Source organism: Mytilus californianus, unplaced genomic scaffold (genome assembly GCF_021869535.1).
Source record: "Mytilus californianus isolate M0D057914Y unplaced genomic scaffold, xbMytCali1.0.p SCAF_12, whole genome shotgun sequence".
Classification (NCBI taxonomy): Eukaryota; Metazoa; Mollusca; class Bivalvia; order Mytilida; family Mytilidae; genus Mytilus; species Mytilus californianus.
The window spans coordinates 11,017,770-11,037,460 of NW_026262604.1; the positions used below are offsets into that span (position 1 = coordinate 11,017,770).

Here is a 19,691-nt window from a genome sequence, read left to right on the forward strand (position 1 = left end):
AATGTTCTGTTTATATAGTATGTTGAAGATTTTGTGAGCATAATATATATACATGTATATCTTTAGTCACATTACCTAAATCAATCATATATATATATATATATATATATATATATAAGTGCATAAGAATGTAACTTTAACACACTAATGAGTGTTATAAAATTAGTTGTTATATTTTATATTATTCACGCAATATTTCGCTAAACAAATTAGCTTCATCAGGCGTGTGCATCTCTCAAGGTGAAATCGGATGCATGACAAAAAAATATTTTTGTAGCTTGAACTACACAAAATTTGAGTAAAAGTTTAGCAAAATTTATTGATGATCCATAAAAAATATATGTTTGTAAATTGTCTAGAAAAATACTTTTACTCAAATTTTGTGTAGTTTAAGCTAACAATAAGCGGCAATGACTTTAACTACATTTGCATCATGTGACAATATTTATAAACATTGACCAAAAGCTTAATTGATACATGCATTCCTTTATCTAACAACTTTTGATAAGCAAGATAACTAGATATACTTTTTTTGTCTTGTACCCTAATTACAAAATGAGTATTTAAACTTTATGTATATACATTAATGAAATTACATTTTTTTGTAGATTAATACCTTGAAAGCATATGTTGAGGAGAACAACCTGCAAAGACGGACAGCACAGTGGAAGCCATTAGAGGACAGTGACATTCCATTTCCACAACTAACTGATGAGCAACTGAGGTCACTAACTTGTGGAGTTTATCAACTCAAGCTTTCTCCATCTTACATTCAGGAATATATGGAAGGAGATTCCAAAATATGTTTTCATAAGGATGCTACTGACCTACTTAGGATACGAATACAGAGTCGTCATGTGTCCTCAAAGAAGTACTTTGTATAGATTAAATATTCTGAATCTGAAGTTAACTAGAAATTAAATCCAATTACTCAATATTTGAAAAAGTTAAAAAATAATATTTTCCAGAAATATGTGATTTTGTATGATTTTTTTTTAACTTCCCCCCCCCCCCCCCCAAATGAGGTTAAAACTAGAACTTGTATGGAACTAAGCGTTAGTTTTCAGACAGGTTATTTTTTGATGAAATTTACTCAAAAATTAATTCAGAAAAATCAATATATAAAAAAAATTATAGATATTTTCCCGAAATCAGTGATTTTTTATGATTTTTTTTAAAATTTTCCCCCAAAAATGAGGTTAAATTCCCATATAAGTCCAAAAATTGAGTCTGAATACTAAGACCTGTTAGTTTGAGTTAATTTTAACTAACAATCAATTATCAAAATTAAATATTTAAAATATTTAAATAATTTTCCAGAAATCAGTGATTTTTAAATATTTTCTCAACTTTATCCCCAAAAATGAAGTTAAATATCACAATATGTATGAAAATTGTGTCTCAATTTTTTGGCAGGTAATTTTTTGAAAATGTTCACTTGAAATGATTTCATAGTAGTCAATATTTAAGAAAATAAAAATATTTTCCAGAAATCTGTGATTTTTTATGATTTTTTCAACTTTTCCCCCAAAAATGAGATTAAATTCCCAAATAAGTCCAAAAATTGAGTCTGAATACTAAATCATGTTAGTTTGTGTTAATTTTAACTAACAACCAATTATCAAAATTAAATATTTAAAAAAATTGAATAATTTTCCAGAAATCAGTGATTCTTGAATATTTTCTCAACTTCTTCCCCAAAAATGAAGTTAAATACCACAATATGTATGAAAATTGTGTCTCAATTTTTTGACAGGTAATTTTTTTCAAATTTTTCACTTGAAATGAATTCATAGGAGTCAATATTTAAGAAAATAAAAATATTTTCCAGAAATCTGTGATTTTTTATGATTTTTTCAACTTTTCCCCCAAAAATGAGATTAAATTCCCAAATATGTCAAAAAATTGAGTCTGAATACTAAAACATATTAGTTTGTGTTTATTTTAACTAAGAACCAATTATCAAAATTAAATATTTAAAAAATTAAAATAATTTTCCAGAAATCAGTGATTTTTGAATATTTTCTCAACTTTATCCCCAAAAATGAAGTTAAATACCACAATATATATAAAAATTGTGTCTCAATTTTTTGGCAGGTAATTTTTTGATAATGTTCACTTGAAATGAATTCATAGTAGTCAATATTTAAGAAAATAAAAATATTTTCAAGAAATCTGTGATTTTTTATGATTTTTTCAACTTTTCCCCCAAAAATGAGATTAACACTTTCCTTACCGGATTGAACTGGTCTATGCGTTTCTATGACATTATAAAATATTGCACGAGACCGTTACCGGCCCGAATTAATTTCCAGATAAGTGCGCGTTTTCGCTTATGTTTAGTATATGGGGGTGTAGGACAGTTGCAGCCGTCACAAGACAGGAAACGGAATGAAAACGGTTGAATAACATGTCAACCCATTTGTCAGTAACAAAATTTCAGAATATTAAAGTTGTTTAAGTACATTTTACCATGCGAGTAAAACGAAACAATAAGTTTTACGGACAAGCGCTCGCTAAAAAAGTTTGAAATACTTATAATTCTTAATTGTCCACGAGTTGTGCATATTATTGTTTTCCCTATTAATAAATCACTTCAGAAAAGATCATCCTTAATCAAGAGAACGATTACTTAAAGAGAAAACGAGATATTTTCTCATCATCTATCCATCATTTTATTGAATGTATCAGCGTTCAGCCATTTGTGTAATGTTGTCAAACCTCGTTTTAATCCGGAAACTTCCGAGATATTTATAGACGAAAGGATCAATACACAAAAATGTGTACTCTGATCTGCACATGTAACGTTAAATGATTTAGCATGCTGACAACGAAATTTTAAAGTAACTGGAATACATGTAACTACAAGTCAAATAAGAAGTCAACTTTTATGAACAAGTGAAACAATTACTTACTTTAATAAGAAAGGAGTCCCAAAAACATGAAAAGTTGTTTTATGCAGATAACCACTGGTTGAAAGCAGACTGTTTTACTTGATAATTGATTATTCTCACAGTTTTAAAAGTTCAAATAATTTTCTCTAACAGTAATTTAAGTAAAAACTCCATGATTAGAATAAATTGTCAACACTAAATGTCTCAAACGCTCTAAACATCCAAAGAACTTTCCTACGAAGAAACAAACAGTTTAAAGAGTAACAAGTTAATAGCTAACAGTATTTTTGCCATTGTGTGGTAGGCTGTAAAGCACTCTGGTAGGCACAAGTGTTTACCACATTCAAGACAGCCATACATTGTTTGCTTTCTCTTGTCCTGTTTACCAGCGGAAACCTTCATCCAACACACATGACACCATGACTTTTTCCCCACAATGTTTGGCATATGTCTCTCTATAAGACGTGATGGTACTGGGGCTGCAGATTGACGACCTCTAGTACCAATGCCACAGTACTCATCTATCAAACTACTGGCAATTTGACGTGAGAATTGGAGATATGTCATAGCAGGTGAGTTTCCAACGGTTTGATGATTTGGACTCAATAAGAAAAGCCTGTATGCATTGTATTTCAAAATTTCCAGAAATTTAAAGAACACCCGTTTATACCACTTCTGGGTTTTTTGGTTAAAGCAGTAGTACTGAATATACTGGTCTGCTTTGTCAACACCTCCCATGTATTTAGTGTAGTCGACTATGATTTTTGGACATGGTATATCTGCTTTATCAAATTGACCATCTATTTGAACCAAACGCTGTACTTCAAACCTGGAATGATCATGGATTGTTGAAATTGCAGTTACAATATTTTTGTCTTTCCATAAGACTCCAGAGATCGACTTCCTTTGAAAAAACTTCATGTCCCCCTATTATCAATACCAACAGGGTGTTTTAACATGAAATCAGCTGGTAAACCGCTTCTGTTTTTGCGGACTGTTCCACATGCTGCAGTTTGATAGTTATCAAACAGGTCTTGGAATAGTTTTGGTGAAGAAAAGAAATTGTCAACATATACATGATATCCCTGCCCAACAATATCAGCCCCCTCTATACATTTTTTTACAACATGTTCACCCAATTGGCCTTGCGGTCTATCAGTTTTTCCTGTATAAACATCTGTATAGCAGATGTATCCTGTATTTGAATCTGCTAATGCCCATATCTTAATACCCCATTTAGTTGGTTTGGCTGGCATATATTGTTTGAATTTGACCCTTCCTTTGAAGGGGATCATGCATTCGTCTATTGAGACCTGGCGTGTAGGTAGAGAAACCAGAATAGTTTATTTTGTCCGCCATTTTGTTTTCCAGTTGACAATTTTACTAATATTCAAAGAAATTGAAATATCATTTTCTTGTTGTTCCCGTATATCCTAAGTGTCATTATATTGTTAAAATGAAGGATGAAAGGTTGTGTTTTCTATTATAATAAAATATTTTGATTACTTGTAGTAATAAATTTTCATTTTCAGGCGAATTCGCGATGTTTTTTCAAAAGAACGTCATCCGCGGCACGCATTTCGAGCAGGGATAGCCCTCTTCAAACTGAAATAGAAATATGTTCCTGACGTCATATCGATCTAATTTTGTTATCCAATGAAAGAGCAGGGTTTCTTTTTCCTTTTGGTACCAGTCAAATTTCACCTTTCGGTTTCTGTGACCTTGCAATTTCAATAACAAAAGTTCAAGTCGAAAATTTACCAGATTAAGTAAGAATTTTACTTTTTTGACCGAGATATTTTTAATCTTCAATATTTTATCTTTAAAATGATCTAAATCTCTCCTTAAAATTTAACCGGGAACATATTTCTTTTCAGCGTCGAGTAATAACAGTGCCTACGTGAAAATGTCCAGTGAACAGGAATGTTGGAAACGGCTGTCGGAGTTCAACGTTAATCGAGAAACAGTGGTCGCTTTGTTGAAGGACGAGAATTATACCGGTTAGTTCTCATATTTTATGCTTTTAACTTTTTTTAAGCTTTAGAAATTAGGAAAATAAAAGAATTTGAATAACGATAAAGCAAATAAATTGGGGCAATAGGGGGTGGGGCATAGATATATATGTAAGTTTATCGTGAAAAAGGAACCGAAATAGGGAAGTTTCAATGAGACTTAAGTGTCAGGTCAATAAACAAAGGGTTCTGGATCATTTTTTAGCAAAGATACTAATTATTTTTATAGTTTATTGGAAGCTTGTCACTGATTATAAGATAATTTCTAAAATTTAAACCTAGATCATGCACATGTTACTTTAATATACTTATCTTTAGGTAGAGGAAATTCCTTACATAAATATGTTTCAAATTTAGCAACGGATATCCAATCCACACTTGAACAGGGTGTTTTTATGTTAATTTTTACATAACATTAAAAAAAATAATACTGCATCATTTTAATAAATGTATGAATCATGTTCCATGGCATTAGAACCTTTTCTTTGTGGTCCCTTCTTTGTGTTTTTCAGCTTAATGGATATTCTAATTGTTCGAACATCTAGAATGTCAGCAAATTTGGATGATGTAGCCTTTAATAGATGTTGCATTGCTGGATGATGAAACTATATGAGTGAACTCATTGCTTGACAAGTCAATATATGATAATGCCATACCATCGTAGAAATAGAAACCATACTTATCTCTTACCATCACCAACCAATGATCATGATGTCATATTATTTTCACCATCGCTGGACGATGACAATTTAGACCATGGTATATTTGTAACACGTACCTGATGAAATAATAGGTGAGGTATTTTAAACAGTAGAATGTTTAACAAATGGGCACATATGTGGGGTATATGTTCATGAGACAGCAACAGATTAACTGGCAAAGTTTTTAATATACTTGTTTATTTTTGGGTACGATTATTATTTCAGATGGTTGGTCGTTAGAGAAATTAAAGATCCCAATTTGGAAATTAAAGTTGTTGAAGAAAAAGAAGAAATGTCAATTAAAGAGAACTTACCAATAGCTTTTAAGAACTTTGATATTTTAATTACTTCTGTGTCATCTTTTGTAAGAAAAATTAGAAACAGAATGGCTCTGATTTTAAAACGCATTGATGTTACTTTAGGTTATGATGTAGTTTTTGGAAATGAAAATTTTAGTGAAGTAGGGCCCTATTGTATGAAATATGGTATTTCATTACAATGGTTAAAGAACCCCTCTAAGTTGGAAGGTATTTTGAATTTACCAATTGGTTTAATTGTAGAGTTACGAAAACTCAGACTCCGACACAATTTCACTTTTAAAGATTTTTCTGTTTGGATTAAATTAATGTTGGGTCTCGATTATTGTCCTGATGTCGGTTTTTTGAGGAGACAAATGGAAAGTTTTTATAAAAGGCAGCTAGCTCTATCTAAAAACAGTAAAATAGATCAAGACATGTACTTGGATAGTATATATGTACCCCCCAAAACCAAATATAATGCTACAGGGAAAAATGAAGGTGAAGGCCTTCAACAAAGGCGTCCTTGTTTAAACACTGTAGATGGAGAGAAATGTATGTTGAAAAAGAATGTACAAAATCTTGAAAACAAATTGAAAATTGCTAGGCATGCAAGAATGAATGCAAATTTAAAATTAAATGAATTAAAGAAGAGCAATGTGAAACTGAATAAAAAATATGCTACATGCTGTATAAAACTGTCCAACTTTTCTACAAGAAATGTAAATAAAAAGCTAAAGCGGAGGCAAAAGAAAATACAGTTTCTTCAGTCAGAAAATAGCAAACACATTACAGAAAAAAAATTAATAAAACAGAAGTCAGAAATAAGCAAACAAATTCATAAACAAACATCATCACTATTGAAATATTACCGCGACAAGTATAGAAATTTGAAAAAAGCTAAAGTCACTCAAAATTTAACACAAAAAACATGCAACAAGGAAAACATTGAGGTTTCTTCACTTAGAGAGAAAGTTTCATATTTAGAAAATGAAAATTTTATTCTCAAAGATGAGTTGGAAGAACTTTCACAATCAAAAATGGTCACTACATTTCATGAAGGTAAATACACAGATGATGTACGGGAGGTGTATGCTACATTGTTATCTATGAATGTAGGCGTGAAAAACATAGAAAATGTCATAAAAACAGTTTTAGAAAAACTTGGAGGTTTAAAAGTAGAAAGGCTTCCCAAAAAAACCTTTGCAGAATATATGATGGTTGAAGCTAAGGCATTAGCTCAAATTCAAGCTGCAGAAGCTATGTTAAATAGTAATTTTAATACGTTACATACAGATGGGACAAAGCGTATGGGTAGGGAATTTGGGGGGCTTCAAGTTGGTACCGATTCCGGGCAACTCTCTTTAGGTATTTCGGAACTTGTGAGTGGCAATACCGAAAGCTTTTTAAAAATGATTGACCAAATTTGAAGTGATATGGGTAGTTTATTAGAAACTGATGAGGATATAGCTGTAAAGAAGGCAAAACTACTTTTGTCAGTCAAAAATTTAATGACAGATCGTCATATTGTAAATACCTGTTTGAAAAATTGTTTAGAAAAAAATGCGTTTTGAGTGTATACCGAAAGATGGGGATACACCGGAGGAAGTTAGAAAAAAAGTTGCTAAATTAAATGGTTTTAAATGTAATTTGCATGTTATTGTAAATTTTGCTTCCCAGGCAGAAATTGGCCTTAAACAATGGGAAAAAAATATTTCGAATTTAGATAATGTTGAAGATAATAATGTTAATTTTACTTATAATCAGTCAACAACTGATTTTATTAGAGCTTGCTGCAAACTTTGTGTACCAGGTGCTGATGAAAAGTCTGGTTACGGTTCATTGTTTCGAACATTTTTGAGTGATAATAACATTGATCTTAAGTTGACCACTTTTCACGGTCATCGTATTAATTTGCTTTTTGCTATGGGTGCATCTGTGTTTTTTCACAAAGATAACATTTATGAATTTATTGATTTGTATTTTGAAAAAGAGAATAGGAATAATTTATTAAAAGCTGTTGCTAATTATGTTAAAAATCCAATGTATTTGGCTGGTTGTCGAGCTTTTGGAATAGTTGATAAGTTATTTACTGGTCCTTTGTGGCGTATTATAGAAAATGCAGATCATATCTTAGATTTAAATCAGGTGTGGGAACAATTTAAAGGTTTTTTAGAGATTTATTCTCAAGATGCTACTGATTTAGTCCAAGGAAAAATATTGTATAAAAACTATACTAATATTGATGAAATTTTTGGTTGTTTATTTGCTGTTGAAGACGAAGAACTCAACATTCTTACTACTGAAGCTCTTCAAATTATTTTATTAAACTTTCAGTTAATTCTAGAGAGACAGTTAAGTGACTGTCTTCCTGGAGGAATATTAAATGAAAAAACTGATGGGATTGATATAAATTTAAGAGAACAAAGCAAATCAGTTGCTACTACCAATATTATTTCGGAAAGAGATTTTGCAAATTTAGACCGGCTTCAAAGGGAAAAACCAAATGCCAATTTAATTGCACTGGAAGGTATTATTTTGTTTGCTAACAACAAAACAGTTAAGTGGTTGAATAATTTAGAAAATGAAAAAAAATCTGAATATTTTAAAATAGCAAGACAACGTACACCAGAGATCATTAAACAGTTTAAAGAAAGAAAGATTGAAATAAAAAATCAACATTTATTATTACTTAAGAAAAGAGAGGCAGATAAATTAAAAAAACAATTGCAAAAGCAGCAAGAAATTGAAAAAATTTCAAAAAACATTCAGAACATAGGTGGTCTTTGGCAAAATATTGAAGACATTAATAAATTTTTAGTTAACTTAACTCAAAATGAAAAGATTGAAGCGGTAAAAACTCAACTTAAGTTTAGGGAAAAAGTTTTACACATGAGTGTTGAAGATAAAACACTTTTACAATTTTCTTCTAATAATATTTCATTTTCTTTAGCAGAGCTTATTTCTAATTTGAAAGTTCTTATACATATGAATATTAATGTGAACAATGCACAATCTGGAACCAAAGATGCATGTATTATTTTTTGTATCAAATCAAAAGAAGAAAGGGAGCAAATTATGGAAAAACAAAGAGAACTCATTTGTATAAAGCTCAATGAAATAAAAATTAAACAGAACCATTCAGTCTGTGAGCCAGTACAGAAAAAACCAAGAAAATCAAACAGTAATAAAGCTAATTATCAGAGTCAAAATCATGATAATGTAGAAGAAACTGATTTTGTTGTTAGCAAACCTTCAGAAACATATACTCCAAAGTCCATAGCTTTGAAAGCTGGACAGTATGTAGCTGTAGCATATATTGATACCTGGTATCCAGGTCAAATTTTATCTGTTAAAAATGATTTACTGGTTCAGGTAAAATTTTTGTGTCCATCCCAAAATATGGGCAATTTGTTTAAATGGCCACAAAAAGATGACATTAGTGTTGTGGAAAATATTTTTATTTTCTGTTCAGATTTCGAAGTTAACGCAAAAGATTCAGGTGGAAGAACTTGGGTTTTAACAAATTATGATACTATTTGTTCTGAATATAAGAAATATTACAATACCTATTTTGTCTAGGGTTTATGAAATCATGTGTTTACATGCTATGTCATATATTTATGTAAACAGATATCACAAATTTCTGTGTAGTAGTCATATATATTTCTTACTATTGCTGCTAATATTACTATGATTTAATATAAACTTTATCTTAATAAATAAGTATAGCATATTAATAACTTTGTTTTTTTTTCTTGTGATGTTTTAGTCTGGATCCCATAGATGTAAGCTTGACCAGCAATTGCATTGCAAATTTGGAAAAATGTCATGGAATGGTAACCTATCAATAGAACCTTGAGGAATCTCGGACTCAGTAGTGGTACAACTTCAAATGATTCAGTGATGCACTGATGGTACAACTTCAACAGAATTATCCAACTGATGTGTTATTGATGAAGAAAATGATGATGCAGGCATATAACAGTGCTAGTAGTGAATTTATTAGAGCTGTTTAAAAAATAAAATACATTATATGCTGGAATTTTTTTTATGAAATCATCAAATACCACATGTATCAGGCATAATTTGTTTCAGTCGATGAATCAATAACATAATGACATTTTATTATTTGGCTCCAGTAACATCCAGTGGCAAATATTTCAAGCATATTCAGGATGAAATATACAACATGTAAATGCATAATTTGATATGCCATGTGCCTGTTTTTTACAAATGAACTCAGTCTCAGGATGGGTAGTCAATTCCTGTTGCCAGTTTGATAACTTGTGTTAAGATATTTAGTTGAATACCAATATTACAAAACTCAGCTGAAAAATGAGAGAATAATGAAGATAAAACATAGATCGTGAGGTAAAAACTTGGGATTACCTTCAAATGGGAGCCATTTTGGATCAAAATGGCCACCATTGAGAGTTCAACTGTCATAATTCATTCAAAACCTGATACCTTGTATTAAAACAAACAATTTGATACCAACATTGCAAAAATCAGTTGAGAAATGACTGAGTATTGATGAAAAATGTTTAATCGAAACAGAAAAACTCCGAAATGGGAGCCATTTTGAATCAAAATGGCTACCATTTTGAGTTGTATTGTCACAATTCATTCCAAAATTGGTACCTTGTGTTAAGACAAACAATTTGATACCAGCATTGCAAAAATCAGTCAAAAAATGACAGAGTAATATGACAAAAAGCATTTAATCGGGATAGAAAATCTAGAAAACGGGAGCCATTTTGAATCAAAATGGCTACCAATTTGAGCTGGTTTGTCCCAATACAATAAAAAATTGGTACCTTGTATCAAGACAAACAATTTGATACCAGCATTACAAAAATCGGTCAAGAAATATGAGAGTAGGACTAAAAAATGTATAAATTTCATTCAAAAGTTATGAAATTGGCGGCCATTTTGATTAAAAATGGCCGCCCTTCTCGCTCTTTAAGGTACAAAAAAATAACCATCACATGCATTGATAACTGTTTTAATCTCATGAAAAATTTCATGAACACATCTTTAGTAGTTTATGAGATATTTCCATTTTAGTGCTACCATTGGACACTACAATAGTTATTGTTGTAATATTGACTTCGGTGCCATTCATCATTTTAATGTCAAAGAGGCTGGGAGTGCAAACTGAGCCTTATTTTTTTTTTATGTCCTTCAACCTACTTGTCCAATTTTTCCTAATTGTACCATTTGTGATGAGTTGCAGGGTGAAATCAATCTATAATGTTATATGCATACCATCATTTTTGATAATTGATAGAGCTATATGGTTATCGTGTCCCATTATGCAAGGCAGAAAACAACACTTTATGGAAATTTGTATGGCTGTTAAATTTTTTGAGAGCATATCATGGACAACTCTGAACTTTATTATAATAGAAAACAAGCAGTATGTGGTTGATATATGTCAATGTGGATCAATATTAACCTTCCAAAAGGGACTTCAATGTCTATAAAATGGCGGCCATCTTGGATAAAAAAGGGGGGATGAATTGGAAACTTTGAACACTCGTAACTTTTGAACCATATATCCGATTAAGACAAGTAATAGCTCAAAATGTTTGTCTTAAGGAGCTTTATCCAATAACATACATAAATGACAATATATTCCCTGTAAATAAATAGGCCTGGCCTCTCTAGTGTAGGGACAAATTCTCTTTTCATTGATGTGTTAAACATATTCAAGATGTTTCTTATTTTATAAAGTACATCATATGATGGATGACCTGGTTGTTGTGCATTATGGTTGTCACTGAAATGAAGGTACCTCATGACTTGCATAAATCTATTCCTGGGCATTGTTTTACGGAATATTGGAGATTCCATGAAGGGATCAGTTGACCAGTTTAGTTTGGTTTCTGGTTTAACATCAATTCCCATCAAAAAGCAAAGACCAATAAAAGCTTTAATTTCTGGCAAACTAGGTTTTGACCAGGCAGATTTATTACTGTCTGGGTTTTCAGCAATTTGTTGGATGGCATAACTTTCAGTTTCATTAATTATATGTTCAAAAATTATGTCATTCAAGAAAAGTTTGAAGAAATCTATTGGACCCTTATCAGCAGCTAAAATGGTAGCTGGGCCTGTTGCCCTTCCATCTGGACCTCTAGGTGTGAATAAATGAGGTAACCCCCTTTCATGAATATCAAAATTGTGATGCCAGGTGTTTGCAACATTGTCTATATCTGGGACTACTTGGTCATTGACATTATAGATAGGAATGGTCGGTTCTGTTTCTGAGCCCTCAGACTCGTTTCCTGAAGTATTGAATTCAAAATCACCCCCAATTCCTAGATCTAGTAATACCGTTGAACAGCCTGTTGAATTTCATCGTCTTCAAAACCTAAGAATTCCTCGTCTGAAGAATCGGACATTTCAATTTTGTTCTTTGGTTTACAGACGACATTTTTTAATCACATGACATATCACATGTATAAAGAAGGGAACCCCGAGTTTTAATTGGACGATATAAGGTCAGAGTTATAAATAAAATGAAATGTGAATACACATTCCAACGCTCAATGCTAGTTGATAAGAAAAGAGTTGTTGAATATTTATTTATTAAAAAATTGAAGAAAATATCAAGATCTATGCGAGACATACTCGGTATTGTATGTTTTAATTACACATATACGTATTATTAGTTACCATTTGTGAAAATATAAAATCATAACAATATGCAAATGAGTTCCAAGAATCCTCGTTGTGACTTTAGTGCACCAGGGAAACACATGGTAGATTGAAAACACTCACATTTGTTTTTAATTTTGACTCTGATTAAACTTCGAGACAGGATATTTTTTTTGCACCTGCTTCGGTATTTCAAACAGGTTATTTAACGTTTCAAACGGCATCTATGCCCTAATCAAGTAGATATTACGAAAGATTGAACATGCACATCGTTTATTCGACCCAACATGCATTTACGCAACATTTTAGGTTCGTGCAGTCCATTTATTGTCGAATTAATTCTACGATGCCTGAAGGCATCGTTGGGCACGCGACAGGCGATGCCTAGAGGCATCGTTGGGCGCGCGCCATGCGATGCCTCAAGGCATCGTTGGGGATGAAAGGGTTAAATTCCCAAATAAGTCCAAAAATTGAGTCTGAATACTAAGACATGTTAGTTTGTGTTAATTTTAACTAACAACCAATTATCAAAATTGAATATTTAAAAAATAAAAATTATTTTCCAGAAATCAATGGTTTTTAATGATTTTTTCATTATTTACCCCAAAATGCAAATGTATGGATTTATTTGTTAATTTCATGTGTTTTCATGCTTCATACATCACATACAACTATTTATTCACAACAGAAACATTGTTTAGGACGGGGCCATTTTCACTAGTTAGTGAACCTACTCCTTTTGTCCCCAATATCTAATCGACTGTCTACCTCCAGTTACATCTGATGTCAGTGGATACAACCTAAGAAATAATGATAATTATATACCCCCTAGATGTAGACTACGAATGACTGTCAGAATATGAAATAATTTAAATCCAACAATAAGAAACGCACCAACTATCCGACAATTTAAACGAAAAATAAAGGATGAACTATTTAGACCTCCAACATATTATGGTGAAGGGCCTATAGAATTTAATATACTGCATACAAGACTAAGGCACCAGTGCAGTTCATTAAATGCAGACTTAAATAAGATAAATGTAGTGAATGATTTCTAAATGCTCCTGCGGTTCTCCTGTTAAAGATGCCATCCATTACTTTCTAGAATGTCAATTATATTATAACCAACGAAAGTCTGAATAATGATCTTATAAATATGAACATACACATTGATATTGAAACGCTATTGTTTGGAAAAGATGCATATAATTACGAAACTAACTCTAGAATTTTGATAAAGTTCGTTATTTCATTAAACAGTCAAACAGATTATAACGTTCTAAGTCAGCAGCTTTCTTTTTTTTCTGTCCTATTTGCTTTTTTTGTTGCCATGCCAATGTGTGACTCCTTCCTTTATTTTCTATAACTGTCGCTATATTATCTAGTACGTGTTTGCTGTCAAAAAAAAAACAAAAAAAAACAACAAAATAATAAAAAGGAGCTTAAATCACAAAAATCAAGAAGAAAAATAAATGAAATTCTATTTACAAACTATACAGTTATAATATTATCAAGAGTAATTCCTCTCTCCTTTTCAAAGAAAAATTAGAGGTCAAGCTTAAAAGACAGTAAATTGGAAAAAAATCAGAAATGTCTCTTAGAAAACTAGCTGAATTGATTTAAATTTGTTCTGGCAGATGATATTTCCACAACAATCTTTATAGCGGGATATGGGATCACTCTTGGTAGATTTTTTAAAATACTTTTAACAATGTTCAGTGCAATAAAACATATTGTGTACATTTAAATCCTTCTGAAATACTTTTGATCATTAAATTTTACATTCTAAGCCCTATAGCTCCTTCTATATTTCTTAGTTGAACAGTAAAGAACTACCTAATACTAGAAAATATATATCCTATAGAAAAAGGATAAGTATACCAAAAATATTTCAGAATAACTTATTGTCACTGAACAATAGAACATCTGTAAAAAAAAATACTTTAATGATAGTATAGCCTAATAAGTGACGTAATTTTTTATTTTAAGATCATAATTAAAAATTAGCTAGGAGAGTAGTCCTTGTCAAATTTCTCTGAGTATTTTATAAATTATGAAAGTAAACTTTTTGAAAAATTCAAAAAAATTTAAGGCTGCAACTCTATAGGTTGCACTTTGTAAATACAGCTGTTTCTCAAACCACGCCTCTTTTGGGGAGATTTAGAATATTCATAGAAAATTAATTTTGTTTACATACTGGTTCCCAGTTATGCTCTCTGTGTTTCATCTCATAGAGACATAACTTGGGAATGTTACCAGTAAATATACATGTGCATATTGTTTACATTGAAATCCGTGGTAACCCTTCATTCGAGGTAGGGGTAGTTAAGAAAATTAGTGTTAGTTTAAACTCTGAAAAGTTCAGGGCATATAAACGTTGAAAATATGCCGCACAGCCCTATATTTTGACCTTTGAAAAAAATTGTAGTGCATATGAACTTTCAATTCTAGGATAAGATTTTGTTCAAAACTTCATAGTAAAAGTGGTACAGTTTTAGCCGTAAAAGGAGTTCCTATGGAAAATTGCATTGCCAATATTTACAGAAATGCAACCTATATAGGGTGAAAAAAGAGAACATTCAGAATTTAACCAAATTTTCTTTATCTCACAGATTTTAAAGAAATTAACTCAAATATCAAGTTTTATAAATATTTCATGAAGATTGATATAATCCTGGGCCTTAGATATGATGACTCAGCATAAATTCACAGTTTACAGTATGCATAGTTTACTTAAAGTCCTGAATACAAAATTAATTCATAATATTTGCATGTTTGTAAGTTAAATTGTTGAGAAGTGCTTATATTTACTCTTCGCAGTCATTGAAACTCATCGATCCTTCCTGAATATTATTTATGGGGTGTTTGTGTCCTGTCATTAACCCAAAAGTAAGCCGTAACACCTAAATCTGCTTTTTTGTCACCACGGCATAAAAAATACAAGCTAGAAATACAAAAATATCTCAACAAAACTTACAATAGTGTGTTCTATCCTGAATATGTACTAAATATTCCAAATTGCTAGAAACAGCAGAATAATTTAGGAAATTTGAGACCCCAGGGGCAAAAAACATAGAAAATTGCCTACCCCCTGGGTCATAAAACAGATAATTTTACCTGTAAATGCTATGATTTTATGATTTTTAAGTTCTTGATATAGAAAACAATAACTATGCTTGGAAGTTATGCAAAAATCAGATGTTAGCAGTCATCTCTATAACATTTTAAGTGAATTTATATCTCAGACTGGTATCTGCATACATACAACTATTGCAAATATGGCTTTGTTTGAACACTTCTAGTATATTTATTAGGTAAATTGTGTCAGATATATGGTTACAGATGATACTGTTGTGACAAGAATTCTAAATTGACCATTTGAGGTAGAAAATGTGAACTTTAATTGACAAATAGGCATACAGTAAGATGTGGACTGGAGACAGAGGCAGGATTGGATATTTTATATAATCTTGAATGTTGTAATGATTGACTGCTAAACATAACATTTATAGTATTCTGATATGCTTTCAATATGTTTTTACAGGTTCTAGGCATTTTATATCTGAAAATATGCAAATAGGGTAAGCTGGCAATAATTAAAGTCTTGTTTTCAAATTCTTTTAAAAATTGAAACAGGGGAGGGGTATAAAATTTTCAGTAAAAAAAACTTAGAGTATACACAGTGATTTCTTTCAGGCTATAATTCTGATAAATGAGTATTAATGTGAGAAAAACTGATTTTAGAGAGTTTCCTATTTGAATAAATGTTTGTATAGGTTGCACTTTGTAAATACAGCTGTTTCTCAAACCACGCCTCTTTTGGGGAGATTTAGAATATTCATAGAAAATTAATTTTGTTTACATACTGGTTCCCAGTTATGCTCTCTGTGTTTCATCTCATAGAGACATAACTTGGGAATGTTACCAGTAAATATACATGTGCATATTGTTTACATTGAAATCCGTGGTAACCCTTCATTCGAGGTAGGGGTAGTTAAGAAAATTAGTGTTAGTTTAAACTCTGAAAAGTTCAGGGCATATAAACGTTGAAAATATGCCGCACAGCCCTATATTTTGACCTTTGAAAAAAATTGTAGTGCATATGAACTTTCAATTCTAGGATAAGATTTTGTTCAAAACTTCATAGTAAAAGTGGTACAGTTTTAGCCGTAAAAGGAGTTCCTATGGAAAATTGCATTGCCAATATTTACAAAAATGCAACCTTGAAGTTGCTGTGTCACCTGGTATAAATATTTATAAACAAAGTATTGTATAATTTTAACTTAATGATTGAATATTTATATCATAAATTACAAAAGGACCATTTGACATAACAGTTGGTGTGGAAAATCTTGTGCATTATACTTATTGAATGATTGAAAATTTGACAATTTTATTGTATGGTCACATCTTTATGAATGCAATTTCATGTTTGACTTGACAAGTTAGGTTTTCTTCACTTATTACTGTAACTTATTTAGTAAAGAGAAATCCACTAAGCAAGGGTTTTCACTTTTGGGTATATTTAAATATAACTGACCTTCATTTCTTCTTTGAAATATTTTTCCCCAGAATTTGCATTGCAGGGCAAATTTGTTTTAGTTACATTTCTTGTGTTTTTTGTCCATCCATTATTTGTCAGAGTTGTTGCCAGTATAAATAAAATGTTCTTAGACGAACAGTTTCAAAGGTATTAAACACGATCTTTGTTTCACTTTTCCAATGTGTAAATTTTCACTATGCACAATATGACCCTGACACATATTTTGTTAACGTTATATGACGTATTTTCAAAAGAGAAAACAATGTCACCGGCGATGTGTGTAGGGGATCGTGAAGGGTTTTTATTACTTTACAATGAAGTTATCGTATGTAATTGTAAAAATCAACATTTTTTAATCATTCATCTATGTCTCTAATAAAATCAGTATTTTATAGTACTTTGAAAGCATCTACAACGTAAATACGCTGAACCTTCAGTAGTTTAAACGAGTAACGCTGCCGAAACAAGCTACAAAATGCCATACCCGGTAGTCACTGAAATTATTGTATTAGAGTAAAAAATGAAGGCTTCCTAATTATGAAGAAATTAAGAATAGGTCACCTGGTTTAATTTAAGATGTTTAACGTTCTTTTCCGTATTTGGATACGCAAACGTGGTTATTTAATTTCGATGTTTTTGGCGAACAAAAAATATAGCTGATAATTATTAGAACTGACACGATGAAGTGATAGCAAATGAAAATGGTTTTCGACAATGTTTCTTTGTCGTATTAAAGTTATATTATTCACAAAACCTGCAAACTTTAAAAACCAATTATAATAAAAGCATGACAATTTCAAAAATAAGTTTAAACATCGATTTTTTAGCCGATTGATTTCGCGGACTTTTTGTGGTCGCCGATTTTTGTGGCGTCACCTAATTATGTCCCCCTGCTATTGTTGCTGATAGAGCTGGACGACAACGGACGTTTCTAAGGAGTTGCTTTCCAACTGAAGAAATATAGATTTCACCACTGCAACAAGTGTGTTACGATATTTCTCCACTCGAGAGAGTTAAATTTTAATATTTAAAGCGCGAGGCTTGCCGAGCTTTTTAAATACTTTAAATTTAACTGTTTAGAGTGGAGAAATATCGTAATACACAAGTTATAGTGGTGGAATCTGTTTCTCTAATGATTCTTATCCTTCCTTTTCAAAGATTTGCAGAAAATTGTGTTCTTTATATGTGACGTCATCAGGCATGGTCGCCTTTTTTTTATGACGTCACAATAGGAAAATACAGAAGAAACCAAGAAAATTTGACGTCATAATTAAATTTCGACCAATCATTTGCCGAGAACAAATTTATCACCGGTCAAGAAATGTGAAAATAGCACAAAAATTAGAGAAGATGTTTTTCACCCTTTGATGAGCTTGTAGCTGAGAAACTCACTAGTGTTTGAAAAAATCTATCAATACTCAATGAGTCAGGAACCTTCGAGGTATTTATCTCGGAAATCAACTCGTGTATCATCGTCTTGGCTGTTGTAACAGAATGTTAATGAATTTTGGAAGACTCACACAGTTTTGAAATAATGAGTATTTTAAACTTCGAATTTTCCTTTTGTTGTTTGCATGTATTAAAAAGTAGAAAAAAAATTACAGGTCTGTGTCCTTGTTTTTGGAGTATAATCAATTGAAAATTTTGCGGGAAATGATTATCTCAAGAATTTTCCTAAATTTAACATTGGCAACTTTTTTTTCTTCAACAACTATGAAAAAATAATAAGGATTTGATAAGATTTTCAAAAATGGCTTTTTAAGGATGTAGTCCAGTGAAATAAAAAAAAAAAACTAGAATTTAAAATTGATATCATAAGTCAGAAGAGCATTAGTTAAGAAACAAAATAAGCTAAAAATATTGATAGGTTATGGAGCTCCTTTTCGAGATATTTATTTTTTTTCAAATGGCGGGAAAAAGCTAACTCGGTCTTTTACCTTATATTTGCGTTGCTATTATTTGGGTCTCAAATCGAAAGAAAAGAAATATAGAATCTGCTTAAATTTTGGTAATGACCTTTTATGAGCTATTGAAGTCTTTTATGAAAAGAAAAATGGGTGTTATGGGGCAAAGTATTTTACCCTGTATCGTAGGAAAAAAACCAAAGAGTCCGAACATCTGACAAACATTCCTAAACCTGACCTAAGAACATCCTTAATTAATTAAACTATTATATGTAATAAAACTATGAAAAGAAAAGTATAGATTAGCGGGTAAATTTTGTATTGGCACTACATGGATAAAACTAGAGGATCTGGAAAATATCAAAAACAAGAGTAGCGAACATCTTGAAGTTTAAAACAAGTATGGCTGGTATTCCCGCTGTGCCTTTATGCATTTAAATCAACGATACTATATAGAAAATCTAAATCAATCAATTATAAGATCATTAAGTCAGAACCATAATATTGATGATAAATTTACAATGGTTAACCAGGTCACCGTCAGGGGCACAAGATGCTAAGACTGTTTGATGCAAACATGCATCCTCATCCTTTGGTCTCGGCGGATTATAGCTGTTTTATTGGCAATGATACAAGTATACATCTCCTTATTTTTATATAAAAAGAGACTTCAGA

At 31.2% G+C, this 19,691-nt stretch overlaps 1 protein-coding gene and 1 long non-coding RNA gene across 2 annotated transcripts in view; one reads left to right on the plus strand and one right to left on the minus strand.

Annotated features, from left to right (window-relative positions):
- Window positions 1–19,691, minus strand: part of LOC127721359 (perlucin-like protein) — a 126,635-nt gene that overhangs the window by 12,974 nt on the left and 93,970 nt on the right. The window lies entirely within an intron of this gene.
- Window positions 4,432–10,834, plus strand: LOC127721383 (uncharacterized). The gene is made up of 3 exons (XR_007991201.1): window positions 4,432–4,663; window positions 4,772–5,699; window positions 9,676–10,834. It is a non-coding gene; the product is annotated as an uncharacterized LOC127721383 (long non-coding RNA).